A 13,735-nucleotide genomic window follows, 5' to 3' on the forward strand; every position below is an offset into this window, starting at 1 on the left:
TTATATTTGTTACAGTGATATCCGTCATTATGACAGTTTTGTTTCCTTTAGCTATGCATATAAAGCAGGCAGAGGTACAGATTTAAGCCAGAATTGAAATCTTAACTTTAAAAATGTGTTTAAGCAAGTGAAAATTAGAATTTGATATTTCCTACAACATAGAAACTATAATGAGTGCCATTGTTATTTGAACCATAGGCCTCAGCCTCTGCATTATCTCAATCATATAATTTGTGTGTGGGTGCGTGTGTGTGTGTGTGTGTGTGTGTGTGTGATATGGGAATATTCTGGCTTGAACTCACAGACTGGGTACTATCTCAGCTTTGTCACTGCAGTCACCATTCTACTACTGAAGCCACAAGGCACCTCTCTCTCTCTCTCTCTCTCTCTCTCTCTCTCTCTCTCTCTCTCTCTCTCTCTCCTTCTTTTGTAATTTATGGAGAAAAGAGTCTCAAGGGCTTTCTTAACCTAGTTCATTTAGAACTGCAATTCTCCAATCTTAGCCTCCTGGGTATCTCAGAGTATACCTATCAGCCACCAGCATCTATTTGACAGGGAAATTTTTTTTTAATCTTCCTTGATTACAATCCATATTTTTCTCCTGTAGGTCATTATCCTTATTTTTCTTTCAAATCAGAGCATCCTACATGCATATCTTTAAATAACCAATTCAAAGTGCATCTCCACAGACAAGTTTTCTCTAGTTTTTTTAAACTTAAACTTATCCTTACACACACACACACACACACACACACACACACACACACACACACCCCAAACATGTGTGCTAATTCACATAAATTTTTCCTGTCTATATTTGTATACCTGGGTTAGTTAGCTTCTTTCACTTTGGTAAAACAACAGAAAAAATTCTTCACAGAGTCAAAGCTTATTTCAGATCAAGATTTCAGAGTTTGCAGTCATGACTGGCCAAGACAAAGCAGCAAAACATCCAGACAAAAGCCATGCAATGGAAGAAATTTCCCCAAATAATGGCAATCAAGAAGCACAGAAAAGAAAAAAAAAATAGGTGCTGGAAAGGAAACACACCCTTCAAAAGCACACTAGCTGTGATCTAGATCTTCTAACTAGGTCTCGCTGTCTAAAAACCCATGCAGGTATGAACTCAGGAATAAGTAATTCATGTACAAAGTCAATGTTTTTATAATCCAATCACCTCTCTGTAATGCCACCAGTTGGGCACAAAAACATATTCAAAACATAGTGGAAGTAATATAATAATCAAATATTATCCAGATACAGGTTTACTTATTGTTTTTCTATCTTTCACCCAGCATGGGTGGCTCACGCCTATAATCCAAGAGCTCAAATCCAATGATGGGCAAAAAAACAAACAACCAAAAAAACCAAAAGGAAAAAGGAAAAAAAAATTATGCTTCATCCTGTATACTTTTCTAATAATGGGTTAGCCCTTGACTAACAATGCACCATCATTTTGAAGTCTCTTTTGCATAGGAAATGAAGCAGAGTGAGTTGATAAGAAGTAAGGAACACAAAAATTCAAAAGGTATTTGTAAATATTTTATATTACATAAAAATGTCCACCTTTCAACCTGACCCAAGAACTATGATATATGTGTAACAATTACTGCCTTAAAGCAATAGTGTTTAAATATCATGTATCTGGTAGTATTCACAGATTTCTTCCATAAATAAAACATTTATTATTATTTGTGAAATACATCACTTATTGCATGTGAATTCCTTTGTCTGACAAAAAAAAGAAAGTCTTCTAAAGACATTAGTCACAGGGATAGATGAGTTTGAAAGTGGGTTTAATTGCCCACTTGAGCTTAATGGGTTCTAGCACATAGAATGAATTAGAGTTTACACTGTGTCATTTACATTAACATTAACTCGGTAAGACTCAGGGCTCTCATCTGGTGACTTTGTTTGCCAAAATAAAAAAATGATCTTTGGATTATGTCTAGACCCTGATTGTGTCTAAATGAAAAGTCAGCCTTTTGAATGAATAAAATCTCATAGTTTTGACATTAATGTCTCATCTGAAACAATCCAGTAGCTTCCAGAAAATCCTGTTTCCTTTCAGAGCAGGTAAACCTTGATTCAGCCACTACTCAATTTTATCAAGGACATGCAGTGATTCACAGTATCACTTTGCTAAACTTAAAGAACAATAACTATATGTCCATCAACTATAATAATATGACAAAAAAACAACTTATAATAACATTATAAGTCAACTTTATATAATACCATACTTATAATGATCAGTTTTCCACTATTCCAGTAAAGTATGTCTTTAAAGTTTGTCCAATAAATGCAATAGAATCATAAATTCATAGAACTAGAATATTTTAGTGAAGTCAACTGAATGGAATAAATTTATCTTCAGAAAATTATCTTCCACATTTTTTTCATTTCTTTATTGTCAAAGTGAAGTACCAAGGGGTTACAGTTTCATATGTAAGGCAGTGAATACATTTCTTATCCAACTTGTTACCTCCTCCCTCATTTTTCCTCTCCCTTCCTCCTCCCCATTCCCTTCTCCCCCATGAGTTGTACGGTTGGTTCATACTGTAGTTTTGTCAAAGCAATGTAATAGCAATATCTTCCACATTTTACTACATATTCAATACTTGATCCTTGTGCTATTGTTTCTACAATGTTAAGTCTTTATTTAACGATTTTTCCATTCAAATGTGACTTACATCTAACATAGAAATCATATATTTAACATTAAAATAATATAGAAAATATAATCTAGTTTATGACTTCATTACATAGACTTGACATAGACTATTGAAAAAGACAATTTTCTGTATAGTTCAAAGAGCTTTAAAGTACTGAAAGTTTATAAAAAATTTTAATAAGGGGCTGGGGATATGGCCTAGTGGCAAGAGTGCTTGCCTCATATGCATGAAGCCCTGGGTTTGATTCCTCAGCACCATATATATAGAAAACGGCCAGAAGGGGCACTGTGGCTCAAGTGGCAGAGTGCTAGCCTTGAGCAAAAAGAAGCCAGAGACAGTGCTCAGGCCCTGAGTCCAAGGCCCAGGACTGGCAAAATAAATAAATAAATAAAATTTAAAAAAAAATTAATAAATAGCTAGGTGCCAATGACTCATTCTGTAATCCTAGCTACTCAGGAAGCTGAGATCTGAGGATCGTGGTTCAAAGCCAGTCAGGTCAGGAAAGTCAGACAGACTCTTATCTCCAGTTAATCACTCAAAAACTGGAAGTAGAGCTGTGGCTCAAAGTGGTAGATCAATAGCCTTGAGCCAAAATAGCTCAAGCCCAGACCCTGAGTTCAATCCCCTGATTAAAAAGATTTTAATAAATCTAGGATAAAAAGTTATTTAATAGATTCATTTCAAAAAATAGATTGAGGGCTGGGGATATGGCCTAGTGGCAAGAGTGCCTGTCTCATATACATGAGGCCCTGGGTTCGATTCCCCAGCACCACATATACAGAAAATGGCCAGAAGTGGCGCTGTGGCTCAAATGGCAGAGTGCTAGCCTTGAGCAAAAAGAAGCCAGGGACAGTGCTCAGGCCCTGAGTCCAAGGCCCGGGACTGGCCAAAAAAAAAGAAAAAAAAATAGATTAAAAAAAATTAAAATTCAATAAAGAAAGCAGACACTATTATAGGATGGTTCATTTGTTGTCTTATAAAGCTCTATGAAGAAAGAAATTTGAGTAAATTGAAATATAATGTTAGGCTTCTGGCACAGGATGGACAAATTGCCTTATGAATGGAATGGCTCCATTTTCTGGGTTCACATTCAGATAATATTTTTTGTTTTAAAGCATGAAGTCTCAGTTGGGTATGGCATTGGATTCCTGTAGTCACACCATCTTTGAATCTGTTACTGGATGAGTTGTGGACAGCCTAGCCGACCTAGACCCCTGTCTCAAAAGATGAAAAGATACAAACAGAATTAATGACAAGTATGAAGTATTTATCCTGATGAAAAGAACTGGGAAATATTATAGGATGAAATACTTCTCCACGTAATTTGGGGATGAAACACCTAGTACTTCATTTCTTCCATAAAATATTGGATTATGGAAATAGTATTCCCACATTAATCCACATTATGTGTATCTTTTGCTAATATTTTTCATTGTTTCAACAGATTTGTCATGAAGTAACCATTTTCCAAATCCATCTTAATTTAGCATTGCTCAGTTACTTTTTTTCTAGAAATGGCTTTTTTTCTTTTGTTTTCTAATGTTGAAACTGTTTCCATGATAATCTTTGTCCTTCCCAAAGACTAGTATATATGCACATTAGTATAAATATAAATCTGAGGAAGAACAGCAATACAGAGAATTATGATATGTGCTTAAAACTATATTATCTTACTGAAATAAAAATGTATAAAATAAGTACAGATTATCTTGGGAAATGATAAGTGACACTTGCTAGAATGTTGGTGTGTACCTGTGATCCCAGACACCAAGGACAGAGAAATTAGGAGGAGGATGGCAAAATGAGGCAAAATGTGATACAGCTTGTCTCAATAAATAAGACAGATATGATGAGGTACATATTTAATTTCACCTATGCAAGAGACATAGAGAAGATTGTGGTCTGAAACCATTCCCATGCAAAAGTGGAAGACTTTATTTTTAAAATGTTAGGCCAAAAAAGCTGGAAAATGGATCAACTGTGACAGTTCCTGCCTAACAAGGTGGAGTTTTAATTTCAAACTTAATTACCACACAAAGAAAGAAAGAAACAAAGAATGATGAAAATTGATCAATAAGCAACAGAATGAAAGGTCATCACATACAACAGCAAAATTATCTTACATTATTCTTCTACTCCAAGTTTAAAAAGTAATAAATTCTGTAGTAAAATAAAATAAGCTTCTATCAGATCTTCTGAATGCAGAATCTTACTTCTTCTATCATGTTTTTAAATTTTATTGTTATAAAATTTCACACATGTGAAAATGTAAACAAGGAGATATGACGATGCACTATTTAGTTTTAAAATATAGATCTATCCAAAATTTACCTTTCTGTGGAATTGCATTCTATTCTAGGACAGTTGTTGTTGTTGCTGTTGTTTGAGGTTTAAAATGCAACACATTCCAGATTGGAAGTGAAAACACAGGACATTCAGAGAAGAAACTTACTGTAAGTACCAAGTGTAAGTAGATCAATGTCATACAAAAAAGAATAATCTGGGCACCAGTGTTTCATGCCTACTATCCTAGCTACTCAGAAGGCTAAGATATAAATATCATGGTTCAAAGTCAGGTGCAGCAGAAATGTCTGTGAGAATCTTATCTCCAATTGACCACCAAAAACCTGGAAGTGGAACTGTGACTCAAATGGTACAGCACCAGCCTTGGGGAAATAGTGACATGGCAGAAGAAATTGTCATGAGTGATAATGACTATTTCAATATTCTGTTTGAGTTACACTTTCTCTCTAGAGAAGGGAATATGAAAGTGATGTAGATTAAATTAATTTGCTTATGAATTATGTTAAAAATGGCCAAATAATGCACTGAAAATTCAGCCAATACTGATAAAACGCAAACTGCAGATGCAAATTATAATGAGAGACAATTAAGGAAGATTTTTTTTCTCATCTTATAAAATCAGGAGTTGGTAGGCACAGTCCACAGTTGATATAGAAAAACAAAACAATTCAAGAATGTTATATGAAATGATGATGGAAATCCATGTCGTTATTAACAGTAGTATTACAAACAGATTTGTTCAAAAATCTGATCTCGCTAGCATTGCCTTTTGTGCTGAAAAGTCCACACATTTAGAAACACATGCTGTGATGTTTTAACCATAGGGAATAGGAAAACAAATGGCATGATTTGGTATAAATATTATTAGTCACAGAAGAAACATCAGTCACTAGCAGAAAATTGAAAACAAGAGTTTCCCAGAAAGGATATCAACAGTGAATAACTGGTGGAAGTGTGTTCTTTTTCTTTCATTACTAATCCCTTTTTTGCTATTTCACTGTGTGAATCAGTGTAAATTTTACATCCATAAAAATAAAAATGCATTGGGACACTTGTCAAGTGTATGGAAAATACTGACTTCTCAGCGATTATGGGAGAAAGATCAAATAGTGCAACTACTTTGGAAAATACATGGTTTGGTTTCTACTGAAGTGCAATGAAAATATATCTTACTTGCTACAAATTCCACTCATCGCTGTGGTATACAGCAGAAATCAACACAGAACAGAGACATGTAATTTTGTAAAGGTCCAAATTTCAAAGAACTGAAAGTCTGTCAACTTCATAATGGATAAGAGACTAGAATTTCTCTATTTCATTACAAAAAAACCTATGCAACAAGATGGAAAAACAAAATGGAACTATAGTTAGGGGCATGGATGTATATAAAGAGGACAATATTATATGAAAGGAGATGGGTATAAAAATTGACACTCCAATTCCATTTCACATTTTAAAGAGGAAAAACTAAATCTTAATATTAAGTAACAGACTTTAATAATCATTTTTGTAATGCTGGGAAAATTTTATTCCATGGGAGGATAGGGATGGGTGTTAAAGGATAAAACCAGGTTCTTCTAAGTACTCTAGAGACCTCCTTTTGCTCCTCCCTCTCCTCCCCTTCCTCTTTTGTGTATGTGTATCTGTGTGTATGCATGTGTGCACATGTGTGTGTTCATGTGTGTGGGAGTGGAGGTGTGTGGGTGCATGCTGGTTACTGTACTTGAACTCAGAGCCTATAATCTTGCTTAGTTTTTGCTCTCATGGCTGTTATTCTACCACTTGAGCCACACTTCTACTCTAGTATTTGCTGGTTAATTTAAGGTAAGATTCTCTGGGATTTGTTTGCTCAGGCTGCTTGTCATTGGACCTTGATTCTCTACTCTCAGCCTCCTGAATATCTGGGATTATAAGAGTGAACTACAAGTGGTGGGTTATTTTTACTTTTAAAATAAACATAGATCATAAGGCTAAACATAGAGCTCCCCTACAACCCAGCAGTCCAGTCCCACTATTGGGTTTCTACCCAAGAGATTACAAGCAAGACCACACTAAAGCCACCAGCACAACTATGTTCATCACAACACAATTTGTCATTGCTAAAATATGGTACCAACCCAGATGTTCCTCAATAGATGAGTAGATCAAGAAAATGTGGTACATATGCACAATGGAATTCTATGCCTCTATCAGAGAGAATGATACTGCCTCATTCATAAGGAAATGGAAGGACTTGGAAAAATTCATACTAAGTGAATTGAGCCAGACCCAAAGAAACATGAACTCTGTTTCCCTCATAGGAAATAACTTGTATATCTCTAGGATTATCCTAGCAGAAGATCACAATAGCTCAATAGCTATGCCCATATGAACACAGAAGATAATGCCAAACAAAATGAACTCCAAGTTATGGAAATAAGTGCTATATCATTGTTGTAATTATTTTCAACATGCCATGTGAAACCATTCCTTTTTTTCTCTTGTACTCCTTTCCTGTGGTTTTACTCCTGCTATTACTGTAACCAATATTAGTACCCTGGATACTGTGTATACATGTATTACAACTAGGGAAGGGAAAGAGAATACCAAAATCAAGCTACAAACGATAAAAAGACAAACCATTGCAGTAGCGACAATTACAAAACAAATTGGTAGAAACCAACTGTACAACTCATGGGTTGGGGGAGTCAGAATGGGGGAGACTGGGGAAAAATGAGAGAGGAGGTAACAAGTTGGATCAGAAATGTACTTTCATTACATATGAAACTAACCCCTCTGTGCTTCAGTTTCACAATAAAGAAGAAAATAAAATAAATATAGAAAAAAATACCAGAAATGGGGTTACAAATGCTGTGCCAATTTGTCATACCTGGCCTGGAATACATTAGTGTCAAGTCAGAGTCATGGTTCCTCACTATTAGCCCGCCAATGGCTCAGAAGTCTATGGGGAATGAAGTCTAGTGACTCTGAGCTCCATTTCTCCCACATCTAATGAGGTGCGTGACAGATTGGAAAGTCCGGTTGACTGACTACCTGGCAAGCAGCCATTAGGAACTCCTCCTTAGAGTTCACTCAATCTTTTCTAAAGTGAGAGAATCTGAATTTCCAGACTGACCTGGTAACACAACCCAGTATCTCCAGTTCCCACCTTTCTGGCAGATTACCATAATGAGATGCATATGTTAGCATTTCTTCAGAAGGATAGCTTCTCCTAGGGAAGTTTAATAGAAAACATTTATGCTAGCAAAACAATCCTTTTCATAAAAGTCTTTCCAGATTATTTCTCAATTTTAGGATGTTAGGAGGGAAATCTCTAAAGCCTGCAGAAAAAGGTAGTTCTTCTTTCTTAATTAATTTGCAGTGTTTTATTTATTTATCAATACACCATGCTGCGATCCTTTTCCCTTCAACAAGAGATGTCCATAGAAACATAAAGAATTATGAGTGAAAACTGTAGCTGGTGGCTCACACACATGATCTTATTTCCTCTGGAAACTGAGATTACAAGGACAGTTCTTCAAGGCCGGCCACAACAGAACATTCTTGAGATTCTATCTCAACATAACAGAAAAAACATGGGACTGGAGGGAGGGGTTAAGTAGTAGATTGCCAGCCTAGTAAATGGTAAACCTTGAGTTTAAACTTCAGTACAACAAAAGCAAAAGAATGGTAAATGAGGACTTGTTAAGAATCAGTGTGTTTAAAATGAGCTATCTGAAGTGTAATAGACTCTAGAGAGAGTGAAAATAGTAAAATTCTTTAAAAAGACAATGCCAAAGCTGAACAAAATATGTACTAGGGGGCTGGGAATATGTACTAGTGGTAGAGTGCTTGCCTCATGTATATGAAGCCCTGGCTTCAATTCCTTAACACCACATATATAGAAAAAGCCAGACTTGATGATATGGCTCAAGTGGTAGAGTGCTGGCCTTGAGTAAAGAAAGAAGGCAGGGATACTGCTCAGGACCTGAGTTCAAGCCCAAGAACTAGAAAAAAAAAACAAAAAAGTACCAGGAAGTAACATACAAGAAGGGAGGACAAAGCCAAAATGAGAGATGTAGAAGAATGGGAGAAGAGAGAATGTTGAAAAGAGTGACACTGATCAAGATGAATTATATTCAAAAACTATGTATGTGAATGGCAACTCTTTTGCACAACTACTTAAAGATAATACAGTCAAAAAGAAAAGACTCAGTGTGTTTAGACTTTTATCATTGAAATTCTATAACTAGTGTTGTCTTACACATGGCCAAGCCTTACAACCATAAAATCTTTAAATTCCTGATTTAATTAGAGTAAAACTCATATCTATACACACACACACACACACACACACACACACACACATTTATTTATTTATTTTTATATTGTGATAGAAAATTCCCATTTTTAAATTCCTTCTTTCCCCATAACAGCTGGCACTTTTCATAAACAGGAAGAGATTTAATGCCTTGACACTGGTGAAGACTCTGGTTTTACCTTTACTGATCTAGTTCCTATATAACTACTTCCTTGTCCATCTCTGAGAGAATGGAATGGTTGTTTTCTTTTTTTTTTTTTCCACAGGTATCACCTCTTCCAACAAATAATGCTGTTTCACTTTGGTGGGAGCCAATTCTTCCTTAAGATTCACCAGCCCTGTGGTAACTTCTCCTGGAAGTTTTAATGAGGTTTGACCTTCTCTTTTATCTTTTGTACTAAACTATTTTGTAGCACTGCCCAAGGCAGTTTAATAACAGGTGAGTTTCACCTCTAGGCTGATTGTATTTCAGCTGAGGTTGAAGTGATCTTTGTATGTCAGGTTGTTAAATCTGTAAAAAGCTATGTGATCTTTCAAAATGAAAGTCAGTACATCAATGCAATAGAGTTCTCCTTTTCCCTTTTATGGACCTCTTTATGTCTTTTTTCTAGAGAGCACTGAAATACTAAAAGTGAGGATATTTTTTCTCACCCTACTCATGAATGACCATCAAATATGCAGATTTGGAAGTCGTCAAAATAAAATATTCTTGTTTTAAGCTTTGCAACCTTTCCAAGGAACTTCATAGTTTAGTGCCTCCATATGGACCTACAGGGGATTATTAAACTGTGAATATTAGTGTGTTAAAATGTATTCAGTTAGCAATGTTCTTGAGTTCTCATTCTAATTTGCTTCTTCAAGGTCTGTCATAATTCAAGGTACTTTGGTTGTATATTTTTTGAGTATATTGTTTTTCCTCAACATTTTTTCCTAATGCCTAAATATTTGTCTCTAAGAATCTTTCTTGTTTAATATACAATATTACTTGAAGAAAGTTTGTACTTTCTCTGCAGCATTTTATATTTGAATATTATATTTGAATTCATTATATCATTTTGCTCACATAGTTATTAATAGTCTTAAATACAAGCAATGTGCTTATTATATAATCAGCTGAAAGATTTGTGGCATGAACTATGACAATTTCTATGCGACTGAATTATTTTTTATTTGTTTTTAAGGGAGGGGGCCATTGTGCTAGAATTTAACTCAGGGCCTTATTCTTACTCGGTAACTATGCTAAGTAGTGGCTCACATCTTTAGTCATTGCTACTCAAAAGCAGAGATCTGAGGATTGGAGTTAGAAGCCAGGCCAAACAGAAAAATTTGAGACACTCTACTCTTAAACTCCATCTAAACAACAAAAATCTGGAAGTAGAAGTGTGACTCAAGTAGTAAAGCACTACCTTTGAGTAAAAAATCCAAGTAAGAGTGAAAGGCCTTGAGTTCATACCCCAGTATGGGCAGAAAATAAAATAAAATAAGAATAAAAAGAGTGCTCAAGCATATAAGCTATTTCCCTAGCCATCTAATTGTTTTCCTGACTGTTTGGTTAGGTTTCCTGGTTTTGTTTGATTGCTCAGATAAAGTTTTAATTCCTTTCTAACTAGCCCATTTTGCAGGATTATGAACCTAAGTAATTTTTACACAGAATAAAAAGATCTGTAATGTGTCAGGGATAAAACCAGGGTGAACTGTCCACCCACATTTTTCTTGCTTATCTGGCTTCTTGTTAGGGCATTCTACTACTTGCCCTTCTTCAGAAGTGCCCCTGCCTTGCCAGGTTCTTCTGAAGTTTGTGTCTGATAGTCTGAGACATTTACAGCATAACTTCTTCAAAACTCAGGAAGAAGTAGAATGAGAATGTGACCAGCAAAGTCATACCTGTATGTTAGAGTCTTAAACTACACATATTATTGCCACTCACCCTTAAATATTTCCATATTTATATTTAATTTCATGTATGCACATGACAACGTCAAATGAATGAAAATATTCTTCCATGGCATCATGAAATGTAGCCTTTCCTAATAAACTAAGATCACTTTCAGTGGTTTCTAATTTTGCTTGGACTTTTGTCTGGGTACACCCTAGTACAAAAGTTTACTAGCTATACTGGCTTTACATTAATAGTAAGGCAGAAGAAAATATGATATAATAATGTTGTGGGTCTTGGTAAATTAAAGTATGCATTTCACATTCTTAGTACCCAGAGTAAGAGTTATGTAAGGAAAAGTTGTCATGTCATATTAGAATTCTTTCTTCCTTTCCTTCTTCCTACTAGTTATTTTGGAGATAGAATCTAGTGAACTTCTCTGTACACATTGGATTCTAAGACTCCATCCTTGCCCCAAATCTCAGCTAAGTAAATGAGATTTCAGGCAGTAGCTACTAAGTCTCAGCTTGTTATTTCTAACTATGTAGTTTGTATGAGTTAAGTTCACAATGGTAAAGAGACATATTCAAAGAAAAAGAATAAAGACATTTTAAAGAAAAAAAAGTTGGATCCCACAGGGTCTTGCTCATTTGCAACTCCTGTGATAGAATTATACAAGGGGTGTGCTCACCTTGTGATAAAGGAAGAGGTCTGAAATCTCATACTTTGTATCAGAATTCTTATTCCCTAAATTAATACCCATATGTTTAAAAATATTATACTGCAACAGGACTTGTACTTAGAAAGCTGAAACCCACTGTTGCCCTGGACAAGTGTTCACTTGCTTTGAAATTTGAGAAACTGCCCCTTAGATTATGAGCTCCTTCATCCATGATCAGCCATTCATGATGCACATCCATTCATTTGTTTAACTGTTATGTTACCATCTTAGGAAATTATCTTATACATTTTCAAATTTACACATTTATATATTTTAAGTGAGGGTAATTAGATTGGCTCATTTCTGTGAGCTAGTAATCACTACAAATTAAAGTTTTGCAACAATGCTTTTTTTCTTTAACTCATTTTTTCTTCCCTGAAACTAAAGGAAGAATCAAGTATGCTAGAAATATCTGAAATATTTCAGGATTTACTTTGATTTTTCTCAAATGTTAACTATTTTTTTAATTTTTCACTAAGTTAAGCTTTTGAAAATTGACATTTTATCAAGAAATTTTAAAAAAATTTTTTTCTAAAGAAACTATGATGTTCATATAATGTCTATTATGCATAGATAATGATATATATAAATTCATTAAGCATATATATGTTTATAAATATATACATGTATATACGTATATGTGTACGTGCATATACAAACACATATATGCATATATATGTGTAAACATACATATATATGTTTACATATGTATGTACATATATATCTCATATACATATAGAGATTGAGAGAAGACCTTCATTTGCCATACAATAGACAAGGACCTCATATCTAAAATATTCTTAGAGCTCAAAAAATTAACCCCCCAAAACCAAATCCTCAAAGAATAAGTAAGTCCATTACTAATTACCCTTGAAAAGAACCTTCTCTGGAGAGGAAATAAGAATGGCTAATAGATACATAAAGAAATATTCAAAATTGCTGGCCGTAAAAGAAATGCTCAAAACTACATTGAGATTTCTCCAGTGAGAATGGCATTATCAAGAAAGAAAAATAACAATAGCTGCTGGCACAGATGTGGCCAAAAGGAAATGCAACTACACTGTGTGGGTATGTAAACTGGTTCAACCACTCTGGAGTGCAGTATGGAGATTCTCAAAGGACTAAACATAGAGCTTCCCTATGATCCAGCAATCCCACTACTAGGCATTTACCCAAATGATCACAAACAAGGCCACACTAAAGCTATCAACAAACACAATTATGTCCCTTGCAGTATTATTTACTACAGCTAAGATATGGAACCAACCCAGATGCCCCACAGTAGAATGGAACAAAGAAATGTGGTAATCTACATAGTGGAATTCTATGCTTCCATCAGAAAGAATGGTATCACTCCATTCATGAGAAAACTGAGACATGGAAAAAAATCATATTAAGTGAAATAATCCAGAACCTCCCAACACATAGGCTTCTTGGTTTTCCTCATTTGCAATGATTAGTATATACCTAGGATAGTCCTAACAGAGGATCACAATAGCTCAGTAGCTATGTGCATATGACCATATAAAATGATGCTAATTAAAATGAACTCCAAGATATGGAAACAAGAGATTTTTGTGATTTTGTTTGTTTGTTTTTAGAATAGTATTTGAAGCTATTTCTTTTTTTCTTTCATCTGATCTATTTTTGGTTGTCACTTTTTGTTGTTATTGTTGTTTGTTTCTTGGTACCCTTTCTCTCATACATAAGTTTATCTGATTCGGGGAAGAGAAGGGGTATCTCAGAAGTGGTGGGGCAAAGGGTGAACCATTGTATCAATACTCTGTAGACACTATGTTGGAAATGAACATTACAACTTGGGGGGTAGAGGAGTCAAGGGGTGGGAATGGGGGAGAAAA

This window comes from Perognathus longimembris, chromosome 7, assembly GCF_023159225.1.
Source record: "Perognathus longimembris pacificus isolate PPM17 chromosome 7, ASM2315922v1, whole genome shotgun sequence".
NCBI classification, from domain to species: Eukaryota; Metazoa; Chordata; class Mammalia; order Rodentia; family Heteromyidae; genus Perognathus; species Perognathus longimembris.